Raw genomic sequence first — 10,036 nt, forward strand, 5'->3', positions numbered from 1 at the left:
TGTGTTCGAAAGGCTAACTTTTGAGCTCCTCCACGAGCAGGGGGCCTTGCCTAGTCTATAAAAGGAGTCTGTGTCCCCGGCCCCTGGGCTTACGGCCATACCACCCTGAGCACGCTCGATCTCGTCTGATCTCGGAAGCTAAGCAGGGTCGGGCCTGTTTAGTACTTGGATGGGAGACCGCCTGGGAATACCAGGTGCTGTAAGCTTTTACACTGCTGCTTCCTTACAAGAAACATGGGCTTGCAATTACGTTGACGCACGGGCACACGTTAACGTCCTTCTAGTTTCAGCCTTGGATGTCGCTCTGCAAGCACGTGAGAAGCTTGGAGATGGGCAGCAGCTTACCCATCTCGATGTAGCTTCCTAATACTGGAATATAGTGTAGCAGGTAGTGGAGATAAAGGCTCAAGTGCAGTGTGTTCGAAAGGCTGACTTTTGAGCTCCTCCACGAGCAGGGGGCCTTGCCTAGTCTATAAAAGGAGTCTGTGTCCCCAGCCCGTCGGCTTACGGCCATACCACCCTGAGCACGCCCGATCTCGTCTGATCTCGGAAGCTAAGCAGGGTCGGGCCTGGTTAGTACTTGGATGGGAGACCGCCTGGGAATACCAGGTGCTGTAAGCTTTTACACTGCTGCTTCCTTACAAGAAACATGGGCTTGCAATTACGTTGACGCACGGGCACACGTTAATGTCCTTCTAGTTTCAGCCTTGGATGTCGCTCTGCAAGCATGTGAGAAGCTTGGAGATGGGGAGCAGCTTACCCATCTCGGTGTAGCTTCCTAATACTGGAATAGAGTGTAGCAGGTAGTGGAGATAAAGGCTCAAGTTTAGTGTGTTCGAAAGGCTAACTTTTGAGCTCCTCCACGAGCAGGGGGCCTTGCCTAGTCTATAAAAGGAGTCTGTGTCCCCGGCCCCCTGGGCTTACGGCCATACCACCCTGAGCACGCTCGATCTCGTCTGATCTCGGAAGCTAAGCAGGGTCGGGCCTGTTTAGTACTTGGATGGGAGACCGCCTGGGAATACCAGGTGCTGTAAGCTTTTACACTGCTGCTTCCTTACAAGAAACATGGGCTTGCAATTACGTTGACGCACGGGCACGGGCACAGGCACACGTTAACGTCCTTCTAGTTCCAGCCTTGCTTTGGTTTTCACAGAAAAAAGAGAATGGTGCACCGTTCCTGGTGGCACTGCAATGCCAGGTCAATGCAAGGAGTGAAGAGAGCAAGCCCCAGTTTTCACCTCCCAATGCTCAAAAATGCATTTAATATTTAATCCCCATATAGAGGACATATCAGATATTAAACTGATAAGAACAGATACTACACTTGATCTTAGCCAAAAGGCCGAGAAGCGATGGCCCACAAGTGTGTGGGGCCAACTCAAGATCTTGGCACACAAGTTACTTGTTGTGGTGCCATGTTTTTTAAGTGCGCATAACAAAGGCTGCTGCTGATCACCTCCGCCCCAAGGTGATCTAAGTGCACCTCTGAGCCTTGACGGACAGCTGCTTGACATTTGACACACTCAAAGGGCGCGGCCATACAGCAAAGCCCACCAAAAACAACTTAAACTCTTGAACGTTCGAAAGGCTGACCTTTGAGCTCCTCCACGAGCAGGGGGCCTTGCCTAGTCTATAAAAGGAGTCTGTGTCCCCAGCCCGCCGGCTTACGGCCATACCACCCTGAGCACGCCCGATCTCGTCTGATCTCGGAAGCTAAGCAGGGTCGGGCCTGGTTAGTACTTGGATGGGAGACCGCCTGGGAATACCAGGTGCTGTAAGCTTTTACACTGCTGCTTCCTTACAAGAAACATGGGCTTGCAATTACGTTGACGCACGGGCACACGTTAATGTCCTTCTAGTTTCAGCCTTGGATGTCGCTCTGCAAGCATGTGAGAAGCTTGGAGATGGGGAGCAGCTTACCCATCTCGGTGTAGCTTCCTAATACTGGAATAGAGTGTAGCAGGTAGTGGAGATAAAGGCTCAAGTTTAGTGTGTTCGAAAGGCTAACTTTTGAGCTCCTCCACGAGCAGGGGGCCTTGCCTAGTCTATAAAAGGAGTCTGTGTCCCCGGCCCCTGGGCTTACGGCCATACCACCCTGAGCACGCTCGATCTCGTCTGATCTCGGACGCTAAGCAGGGTCGGGCCTGTTTAGTACTTGGATGGGAGACCGCCTGGGAATACCAGGTGCTGTAAGCTTTTACACTGCTGCTTCCTTACAAGAAACATGGGCTTGCAATTACGTTGACGCACGGGCACACGTTAACGTCCTTCTAGTTTCAGCCTTGGATGTCGCTCTGCAAGCACGTGAGAAGCTTGGAGATGGGCAGCAGCTTACCCATCGCGATGTAGCTTCCTAATACTGGAATATAGTGTAGCAGGTAGTGGAGATAAAGGCTCAAGTGCAGTGTGTTCGAAAGGCTGACTTTTGAGCTCCTCCACGAGCAGGGGGCCTTGCCTAGTCTATAAAAGGAGTCTGTGTCCCCAGCCCGTCGGCTTACGGCCATACCACCCTGAGCACGCCCGATCTCGTCTGATCTCGGAAGCTAAGCAGGGTCGGGCCTGGTTAGTACTTGGATGGGAGACCGCCTGGGAATACCAGGTGCTGTAAGCTTTTACACTGCTGCTTCCTTACAAGAAACATGGGCTTGCAATTACGTTGACGCACGGGCACGGGCACAGGCACACGTTAACGTCCTTCTAGTTCCAGCCTTGCTTTGGTTTTCACAGAAAAAAGAGAATGGTGCACCGTTCCTGGTGGCACTGCAATGCCAGGTCAATGCAAGGAGTGAAGAGAGCAAGCCCCAGTTTTCACCTCCCAATGCTCAAAAATGCATTTAATATTTAATCCCCATATAGAGGACATATCAGATATTAAACTGATAAGAACAGATACTACACTTGATCTTAGCCAAAAGGCCGAGAAGCGATGGCCCACAAGTGTCTGGGGCCAACTCAAGATCTTGGCACACAAGTTACTTGTTGTGGTGCCATGTTTTTTAAGTGCGCATAACAAAGGCTGCTGCTGATCACCTCCACCCCAAGGTGATCTAAGTGCACCTCTGAGCCTTGACGGACAGCTGCTTGACATTTGACACACTCAAAGGGCGCGGCCATACAGCAAAGCCCACCAAAAACAACTTAAACTCTTGAACGTTCGAAAGGCTGACCTTTGAGCTCCTCCACGAGCAGGGGGCCTTGCCTAGTCTATAAAAGGAGTCTGTGTCCCCAGCCCGCCGGCTTACGGCCATACCACCCTGAGCACGCCCGATCTCGTCTGATCTCGGAAGCTAAGCAGGGTCGGGCCTGGTTAGTACTTGGATGGGAGACCGCCTGGGAATACCAGGTGCTGTAAGCTTTTACACTGCTGCTTCCTTACAAGAAACATGGGCTTGCAATTACGTTGACGCACGGGCACGGGCACAGGCACACGTTAACGTCCTTCTAGTTCCAGCCTTGCTTTGGTTTTCACAGAAAAAAGAGAATGGTGCACCGTTCCTGGTGGCACTGCAATGCCAGGTCAATGCAAGGAGTGAAGAGAGCAAGCCCCAGTTTTCACCTCCCAATGCTCAAAAATGCATTTAATATTTAATCCCCATATAGAGGACATATCAGATATTAAACTGATAAGAACAGATACTACACTTGATCTTAGCCAAAAGGCCGAGAAGCGATGGCCCACAAGTGTGTGGGGCCAACTCAAGATCTTGGCACACAAGTTACTTGTTGTGGTGCCATGTTTTTTAAGTGCGCATAACAAAGGCTGCTGCTGATCACCTCCGCCCCAAGGTGATCTAAGTGCACCTCTGAGCCTTGACGGACAGCTGCTTGACATTTGACACACTCAAAGGGCGCGGCCATACAGCAAAGCCCACCAAAAACAACTTAAACTCTTGAACGTTCGAAAGGCTGACCTTTGAGCTCCTCCACGAGCAGGGGGCCTTGCCTAGTCTATAAAAGGAGTCTGTGTCCCCAGCCCGTCGGCTTACGGCCATACCACCCTGAGCACGCCCGATCTCGTCTGATCTCGGAAGCTAAGCAGGGTCGGGCCTGGTTAGTACTTGGATGGGAGACCGCCTGGGAATACCAGGTGCTGTAAGCTTTTACACTGCTGCTTCCTTACAAGAAACATGGGCTTGCAATTACGTTGACGCACGGGCACACGTTAACGTCCTTCTAGTTTCAGCCTTGGATGTCACTCTGCAAGCACGTGAGAAGCTTGGAGATGGGCAGCAGCTTACCCATCTCGATGTAGCTTCCTAATACTGGAGTATAGTGTAGCAGGTAGTGGAGATAAAGGCTCAAGTGCAGTGTGTTCGAAAGGCTGACTTTTGAGCTCCTCCACGAGCAGGGGGCCTTGCCTAGTCTATAAAAGGAGTCTGTGTCCCCAGCCCGTCGGCTTACGGCCATACCACCCTGAGCACGCCCGATCTCGTCTGATCTCGGAAGCTAAGCAGGGTCGGGCCTGGTTAGTACTTGGATGGGAGACCGCCTGGGAATACCAGGTGCTGTAAGCTTTTACACTGCTGCTTCCTTACAAGAAACATGGGCTTGCAATTACGTTGACGCACGGGCACGGGCACAGGCACACGTTAACGTCCTTCTAGTTCCAGCCTTGCTTTGGTTTTCACAGAAAAAAGAGAATGGTGCACCGTTCCTGGTGGCACTGCAATGCCAGGTCAATGCAAGGAGTGAAGAGAGCAAGCCCCAGTTTTCACCTCCCAATGCTCAAAAATGCATTTAATATTTAATCCCCATATAGAGGACATATCAGATATTAAACTGATAAGAACAGATACTACACTTGATCTTAGCCAAAAGTCCGAGAAGCGATGGCCCACAATTGTCTGGGGCCAACTCAAGATCTTGGCACACAAGTTACTTGTTGTGGTGCCATGTTTTTTAAGTGCGCATAACAAAGGCTGCTGCTGATCACCTCCGCCCCAAGGTGATCTAAGTGCACCTCTGAGCCTTGACGGACAGCTGCTTGACATTTGACACACTCAAAGGGCGCGGCCATACAGCAAAGCCCACCAAAAACAACTTAAACTCTTGAACGTTCGAAAGGCTGACCTTTCAGCTCCTCCACGAGCAGGGGGCCTTGCCTAGTCTATAAAAGGAGTCTGTGTCCCCAGCCCGTCGGCTTACGGCCATACCACCCTGAGCACGCCCGATCTCGTCTGATCTCGGAAGCTAAGCAGGGTCGGGCCTGGTTAGTACTTGGATGGGAGACCGCCTGGGAATACCAGGTGCTGTAAGCTTTTATACTGCTGCTTCCTTACAAGAAACATGGGCTTGCAATTACGTTGACGCACGGGCACGGGCACGGGCACAGGCACACGTTAACGTCCTTCTAGTTCCAGCCTTGCTTTGGTTTTCACAGAAAAAAGAGAATGGTGCACCGTTCCTGGTGGCACTGCAATGCCAGGTCAATGCAAGGAGTGAAGAGAGCAAGCCCCAGTTTTCACCTCCCAATGCTCAAAAATGCATTTAATATTTAATCCCCATATAGAGGACATATCAGATATTAAACTGATAAGAACAGATACTACACTTGATCTTAGCCAAAAGGCCGAGAAGCGATGGCCCACAAGTGTCTGGGGCCAACTCAAGATCTTGGCACACAAGTAACTTGTTGTGGTGCCATGTTTTTTAAGTGCGCATAACAAAGGCTGCTGCTGATCACCTCCGCCCCAAGGTGATCTAAGTGCACTCTGAGCCTTGACGGACAGCTGCTTGACATTTGACACACTCAAAGGGCGCGGCCATACAGCAAAGCCCACCAAAAACAACTTAAACTCTTGAACGTTCGAAAGGCTGACCTTTGAGCTCCTCCACGAGCAGGGTGCCTTGCCTAGTCTATAAAAGGAGTCTGTGTCCCCAGCCCGTCGGCTTACGGCCATACCACCCTGAGCACGCTCGATCTCGTCTGATCTCGGAAGCTAAGCAGGGTCGGGCCTGGTTAGTACTTGGATGGGAGACCGCCTGGGAATACCAGGTGCTGTAAGCTTTTACACTGCTGCTTCCTTACAAGAAACATGGGCTTGCAATTACGTTGACGCACAGGCACACGTTAACCTCCTTCTAGTTTCAGCCTTGGATGTCGCTCTGCAAGCACGTGAGAAGCTTGGAGATGGGCAGCAGCTTAACCATCTCGGTGTAGCTTCCTAATACTGGAATATAGTGTAGCAGGTAGTGGAGATAAAGGCTCAAGTGCAGTGTGTTCGAAAGGCTGACTTTTGAGCTCCTCCACGAGCAGGGGGCCTTGCCTAGTCTATAAAAGGAGTCTGTGTCCCCAGCCCATCGGCTTACGGCCATACCACCCTGAGCACGCCCGATCTCGTCTGATCTCGGAAGCTAAGCAGGGTCGGGCCTGGTTAGTACTTGGATGGGAGACCGCCTGGGAATACCAGGTGCTGTAAGCTTTTACACTGCTGCTTCCTTACAAGAAACATGGGCTTGCAATTACGGTGACGCACGGGCACACGTTAACGTCCTTCTAGTTTCAGCCTTGGATGTCGCTCTGCAAGCACGTGAGAAGCTTGGAGATGGGGAGCAGCTTACCCATCTCGGTGTAGCTTCCTAATACTGGAATAGAGTGTAGCAGGTAGTGGAGATAAAGGCTCAAGTGCAGTGTGTTCGAAAGGCTGACTTTTGAGCTCCTCCACGAGCAGGGGGCCTTGCCTAGTCTATAAAAGGAGTCTGTGTCCCCAGCCCGTCGGCTTACGGCCATACCACCCTGAGCACGCCCGATCTCGTCTGATCTCGGAAGCTAAGCAGGGTCGGGCCTGGTTAGTACTTGGATGGGAGACCGCCTGGGAATACCAGGTGCTGTAAGCTTTTACACTGCTGCTTCCTTACAAGAAACATGGGCTTGCAATTACGTTGGCACACGTTAACGTCCTTCTAGTTTCAGCCTTGGATGTCGCTCTGCAAGCATGTGAGAAGCTTGGAGATGGGCAGCAGCTTACCCATCTCGATGTAGCTTCCTAATACTGGAATATAGTGTAGCAGGTACTCGAGATAAAGGCTCAAGTGCAGTGTGTTCGAAAGGCTGACTTTTGAGCTCCTCCACGAGCAGGGGGCCTTGCCTAGTCTATAAAAGGAGTCTGTGTCCCCAGCCCGTCGGCTTACGGCCATACCACCCTGAGCACGCCCGATCTCGTCTGATCTCGGAAGCTAAGCAGGGTCGGGCCTGGTTAGTACTTGGATGGGAGACCGCCTGGGAATACCAGGTGCTGTAAGCTTTTACACTGCTGCTTCCTTACAAGAAACATGGGCTTGCAATTACGTTGACGCACGGGCCTGGCACAGGTACACGTTAACGTCCTTCTAGTTCCAGCCTTGCTTTGGTTTTCACAGAAAAAAGAGAATGGTGCACCGTTCCTGGTGGCACTGCAATGCCAGGTCAATGCAAGGAGTGAAGAGAGCAAGCCCCAGTTTTCAACTCCCAATGCTCAAAAATGCATTTAATATTTAATCCCCATATAGAGGACATATCAGATATTAAACTGATAAGAACAGATACTACACTTGATCTTAGCCAAAAGGCCGAGAAGCGATGGCCCACAAGTGTCTGGGGCCAACTCAAGATCGTGGCACACAAGTTACTTGTTGTGGTGCCATGTTTTTTAAGTGCGCATAACAAAGGCTGCTGCTGATCACCTCCGCCCCAAGGTGATCTAAGTGCACTCTGAGCCTTGACGGACAGCTGCTTGACATTTGACACACTCAAAGGGCGCGGCCATACAGCAAAGCCCACCAAAAACAACTTAAACTCTTGAACGTTCGAAAGGCTGACTTTTGAGCTCCTCCACGAGCAGGGGGCCTTGCCTAGTCTATAAAAGGAGTCTGTGTCCCCAGCCCGTCGGCTTACGGCCATACCACCCTGAGCACGCCTGATCTCGGAAGCTAAGCAGGATCGGGCCTGGTTAGTACTTGGATGGGAGACCGCCTGGGAATACCAGGTGCTGTAAGCTTTTACACTGCTGCTTCCTTACAAGAAACATGGGCTTGCAATTACGTTGACGCACGGGCACACGTTAACCTCCTTCTAGTTTCAGCCTTGGATGTCGCTCTGCAAGCACGTGAGAAGCTTGGAGATGGGCAGCAGCTTACCCATCTCGGTGTAGCTTCCTAATACTGTAATATAGTGTAGCAGGTAGTGGAGATAAAGGCTCAAGTGCAGTGTGTTCGAAAGGCTGTCTTTTGAGCTCCTCCACGAGCAGGGGGCCTTGCCTAGTCTATAAAAGGAGTCTGTGTCCCCAACCCGTCGGCTTACGGCCATACCACCCTGAGCACGCCCGATCTCGTCTGATCTCGGAAGCTAAGCAGGGTCGGGCCTGGTTAGTACTTGGATGGGAGACCGCCTGGGAATAGCAGGTGCTGTAAGCTTTTACACTGCTGCTTCCTTAGAAGAAACATGGGCTTGCAATTACGTTGACGCACGGGCATGGGCACAGGCACACGTTAACGTACTTCTATTTCCAGCCTTGCTTTGGTTTTCACAGAAAAAAGAGAATGGTGCACCGTTCCTGGTGGCACTGCAATGCCAGGTCAATGCAAGGAGTGAAGAGAGCAAGCCCCAGTTTTCACCTCCCAATGCTCAAAAATGCATTTAATATTTAATCCCCATATAGAGGACATATCAGATATTAAACTGATAAGAACAGATACTACACTTGATCTTAGCCAAAAGGCCGAGAAGCGATGGCCCACAAGTGTCTGGGGCCAACTCAAGATCTTGGCACACAAGTTACTTGTTGTGGTGCCATGTTTTTTAAGTGCGCATAACAAAGGCTGCTGCTGATCACCTCCGCCCCAAGGTGATCTAAGTGCACTCTGAGCCTTGACGGACAGCTGCTTGACATTTGACACACTCAAAGGGCGCGGCCATACAGCAAAGCCCACCAAAAACAACTTAAACTCTTGAACGTTCGAAAGGCTGACCTTTGAGCTCCTCCACGAGCAGGGGGCCTTACCTAGTCTATAAAAGGAGTCTGTGTCCCCAGCCTGTCGGCTTACGGCCATACCACCCTGAGCACGCCCGATCTCGTCTGATCTCGGAAGCTAAGCAGGATCGGGCCTGGTTAGTACTTGGATGGGAGACCGCCTGGGAATACCAGGTGCTGTAAGCTTTTACACTGCTGCTTCCTTACAAGAAACATGGGCTTGCAATTATGTTGACGCACGGGCACATGTTAACGTCCTTCTAGTTTCAGCCTTGGATGTCGCTCTGCAAGCATGTGAGAAGCTTGGAGATGGGGAGCAGCTTACCCATCTCGGTGTAGCTTCCTAATACTGGAATAGAGTGTAGCAGGTAGTGGAGATAAAGGCTCAAGTTTAGTGTGTTCGAAAGGCTGACTTTTGAGCTCCTCCACGAGCAGGGGGCCTTGCCTAGTCTATAAAAGGAGTCTGTGTCCACGGCCCCTGGGCTTACGGCCAAGCCACCCTGAGCACGCTCGATCTCGTCTGATCTCGGAAGCTAAGCAGGGTCGGGCCTGTTTAGTACTTGGATGGGAGACCGCCTGGGAATACCAGGTGCTGTAAGCTTTTACACTGCTGCTTCCTTACAAGAAACATGGGCTTGCAATTACGTTGACGCACAGGCACACGTTAACGTCCTTCTAGTTTCAGCCTTGGATGTCGCTCTGCAAGCACGTGAGAAGCTTGGAGATGGGCAGCAGCTTACCCATCTCGATGTAGCTTCCTAATACTGGAATATAGTGTAGCAGGTAGTGGAGATAAAGGCTCAAGTGCAGTGTGTTCGAAAGGCTGACTTTTGAGCTCCTCCACGAGCAGGGGGCCTTGCCTAGTCTATAAAAGGAGTCTGTGTCCCCAGCCCGTCGGCTTACGGCCATACCACCCTGAGCACGCCCGATCTCGTCTGATCTCGGAAGCTAAGCAGGGTCGGGCCTGGTTAGTACTTGGATGGGAGACCGCCTGGGAATACCAGGTGCTGTAAGCTTTTACACTGCTGCTTCCTTACAAGAAACATGGGCTTGCAATTACGTTGACGCACGGGCACACGTTAACGTCC

At 51.4% G+C, this 10,036-nt stretch overlaps 25 non-coding genes and 1 pseudogene across 25 annotated transcripts; 19 read left to right on the plus strand and 7 right to left on the minus strand.

Moving 5' to 3' along the window:
* The first annotated feature begins 87 nt into the window (after positions 1-87).
* On the plus strand, positions 88-206 carry LOC131477732 (5S ribosomal RNA). Its single transcript, XR_009244055.1, has one exon. It is a non-coding gene; the product is annotated as a 5S ribosomal RNA (ribosomal RNA).
* Positions 207-502: 296 nt separating this feature from the next.
* Positions 503-621, plus strand: LOC131476320 (5S ribosomal RNA). Its single transcript, XR_009242695.1, has one exon. It is a non-coding gene; the product is annotated as a 5S ribosomal RNA (ribosomal RNA).
* Positions 622-918: 297 nt separating this feature from the next.
* LOC131477733 (5S ribosomal RNA) lies at positions 919-1,037 on the plus strand. Its single transcript, XR_009244056.1, has one exon. It is a non-coding gene; the product is annotated as a 5S ribosomal RNA (ribosomal RNA).
* A 124-nt stretch (positions 1,038-1,161) lies between these two features.
* On the minus strand, positions 1,162-1,354 carry LOC131441849 (U2 spliceosomal RNA). Its single transcript, XR_009232444.1, has one exon. It is a non-coding gene; the product is annotated as a U2 spliceosomal RNA (small nuclear RNA).
* A 308-nt stretch (positions 1,355-1,662) lies between these two features.
* Positions 1,663-1,781, plus strand: LOC131476321 (5S ribosomal RNA). Its single transcript, XR_009242696.1, has one exon. It is a non-coding gene; the product is annotated as a 5S ribosomal RNA (ribosomal RNA).
* Positions 1,782-2,077: 296 nt separating this feature from the next.
* LOC131441079 (5S ribosomal RNA) lies at positions 2,078-2,196 on the plus strand. Its single transcript, XR_009231755.1, has one exon. It is a non-coding gene; the product is annotated as a 5S ribosomal RNA (ribosomal RNA).
* A 296-nt stretch (positions 2,197-2,492) lies between these two features.
* LOC131476322 (5S ribosomal RNA) lies at positions 2,493-2,611 on the plus strand. Its single transcript, XR_009242697.1, has one exon. It is a non-coding gene; the product is annotated as a 5S ribosomal RNA (ribosomal RNA).
* A 124-nt stretch (positions 2,612-2,735) lies between these two features.
* Positions 2,736-2,928, minus strand: LOC131441850 (U2 spliceosomal RNA). Its single transcript, XR_009232445.1, has one exon. It is a non-coding gene; the product is annotated as a U2 spliceosomal RNA (small nuclear RNA).
* A 308-nt stretch (positions 2,929-3,236) lies between these two features.
* LOC131476323 (5S ribosomal RNA) lies at positions 3,237-3,355 on the plus strand. Its single transcript, XR_009242698.1, has one exon. It is a non-coding gene; the product is annotated as a 5S ribosomal RNA (ribosomal RNA).
* A 124-nt stretch (positions 3,356-3,479) lies between these two features.
* LOC131441851 (U2 spliceosomal RNA) lies at positions 3,480-3,672 on the minus strand. The gene has a single exon (XR_009232446.1). It is a non-coding gene; the product is annotated as a U2 spliceosomal RNA (small nuclear RNA).
* A 308-nt stretch (positions 3,673-3,980) lies between these two features.
* LOC131476325 (5S ribosomal RNA) lies at positions 3,981-4,099 on the plus strand. The gene has a single exon (XR_009242700.1). It is a non-coding gene; the product is annotated as a 5S ribosomal RNA (ribosomal RNA).
* A 296-nt stretch (positions 4,100-4,395) lies between these two features.
* LOC131476326 (5S ribosomal RNA) lies at positions 4,396-4,514 on the plus strand. The gene has a single exon (XR_009242701.1). It is a non-coding gene; the product is annotated as a 5S ribosomal RNA (ribosomal RNA).
* A 124-nt stretch (positions 4,515-4,638) lies between these two features.
* On the minus strand, positions 4,639-4,831 carry LOC131442779 (U2 spliceosomal RNA). The gene has a single exon (XR_009233341.1). It is a non-coding gene; the product is annotated as a U2 spliceosomal RNA (small nuclear RNA).
* Positions 4,832-5,139: 308 nt separating this feature from the next.
* Positions 5,140-5,258, plus strand: LOC131476327 (5S ribosomal RNA). Its single transcript, XR_009242702.1, has one exon. It is a non-coding gene; the product is annotated as a 5S ribosomal RNA (ribosomal RNA).
* Positions 5,259-5,388: 130 nt separating this feature from the next.
* Positions 5,389-5,581, minus strand: LOC131441852 (U2 spliceosomal RNA). The gene has a single exon (XR_009232447.1). It is a non-coding gene; the product is annotated as a U2 spliceosomal RNA (small nuclear RNA).
* A 307-nt stretch (positions 5,582-5,888) lies between these two features.
* On the plus strand, positions 5,889-6,007 carry LOC131477229 (5S ribosomal RNA). Its single transcript, XR_009243579.1, has one exon. It is a non-coding gene; the product is annotated as a 5S ribosomal RNA (ribosomal RNA).
* A 296-nt stretch (positions 6,008-6,303) lies between these two features.
* On the plus strand, positions 6,304-6,422 carry LOC131476328 (5S ribosomal RNA). The gene has a single exon (XR_009242703.1). It is a non-coding gene; the product is annotated as a 5S ribosomal RNA (ribosomal RNA).
* A 296-nt stretch (positions 6,423-6,718) lies between these two features.
* Positions 6,719-6,837, plus strand: LOC131476329 (5S ribosomal RNA). The gene has a single exon (XR_009242704.1). It is a non-coding gene; the product is annotated as a 5S ribosomal RNA (ribosomal RNA).
* A 288-nt stretch (positions 6,838-7,125) lies between these two features.
* LOC131476330 (5S ribosomal RNA) lies at positions 7,126-7,244 on the plus strand. Its single transcript, XR_009242705.1, has one exon. It is a non-coding gene; the product is annotated as a 5S ribosomal RNA (ribosomal RNA).
* A 123-nt stretch (positions 7,245-7,367) lies between these two features.
* On the minus strand, positions 7,368-7,560 carry LOC131442226 (U2 spliceosomal RNA). The gene has a single exon (XR_009232802.1). It is a non-coding gene; the product is annotated as a U2 spliceosomal RNA (small nuclear RNA).
* A 307-nt stretch (positions 7,561-7,867) lies between these two features.
* Positions 7,868-7,976, plus strand: LOC131441476 (5S ribosomal RNA; annotated as a pseudogene).
* A 296-nt stretch (positions 7,977-8,272) lies between these two features.
* Positions 8,273-8,391, plus strand: LOC131477501 (5S ribosomal RNA). The gene has a single exon (XR_009243836.1). It is a non-coding gene; the product is annotated as a 5S ribosomal RNA (ribosomal RNA).
* A 124-nt stretch (positions 8,392-8,515) lies between these two features.
* Positions 8,516-8,708, minus strand: LOC131441853 (U2 spliceosomal RNA). Its single transcript, XR_009232448.1, has one exon. It is a non-coding gene; the product is annotated as a U2 spliceosomal RNA (small nuclear RNA).
* A 307-nt stretch (positions 8,709-9,015) lies between these two features.
* LOC131477627 (5S ribosomal RNA) lies at positions 9,016-9,134 on the plus strand. The gene has a single exon (XR_009243954.1). It is a non-coding gene; the product is annotated as a 5S ribosomal RNA (ribosomal RNA).
* A 296-nt stretch (positions 9,135-9,430) lies between these two features.
* On the plus strand, positions 9,431-9,549 carry LOC131441281 (5S ribosomal RNA). Its single transcript, XR_009231950.1, has one exon. It is a non-coding gene; the product is annotated as a 5S ribosomal RNA (ribosomal RNA).
* Positions 9,550-9,845: 296 nt separating this feature from the next.
* On the plus strand, positions 9,846-9,964 carry LOC131476331 (5S ribosomal RNA). The gene has a single exon (XR_009242706.1). It is a non-coding gene; the product is annotated as a 5S ribosomal RNA (ribosomal RNA).
* Positions 9,965-10,036: the final 72 nt, after the last annotated feature.

Source organism: Solea solea, chromosome 16, assembly GCF_958295425.1.
Source record: "Solea solea chromosome 16, fSolSol10.1, whole genome shotgun sequence".
NCBI lineage: Eukaryota > Metazoa > Chordata > Actinopteri > Pleuronectiformes > Soleidae > Solea > Solea solea.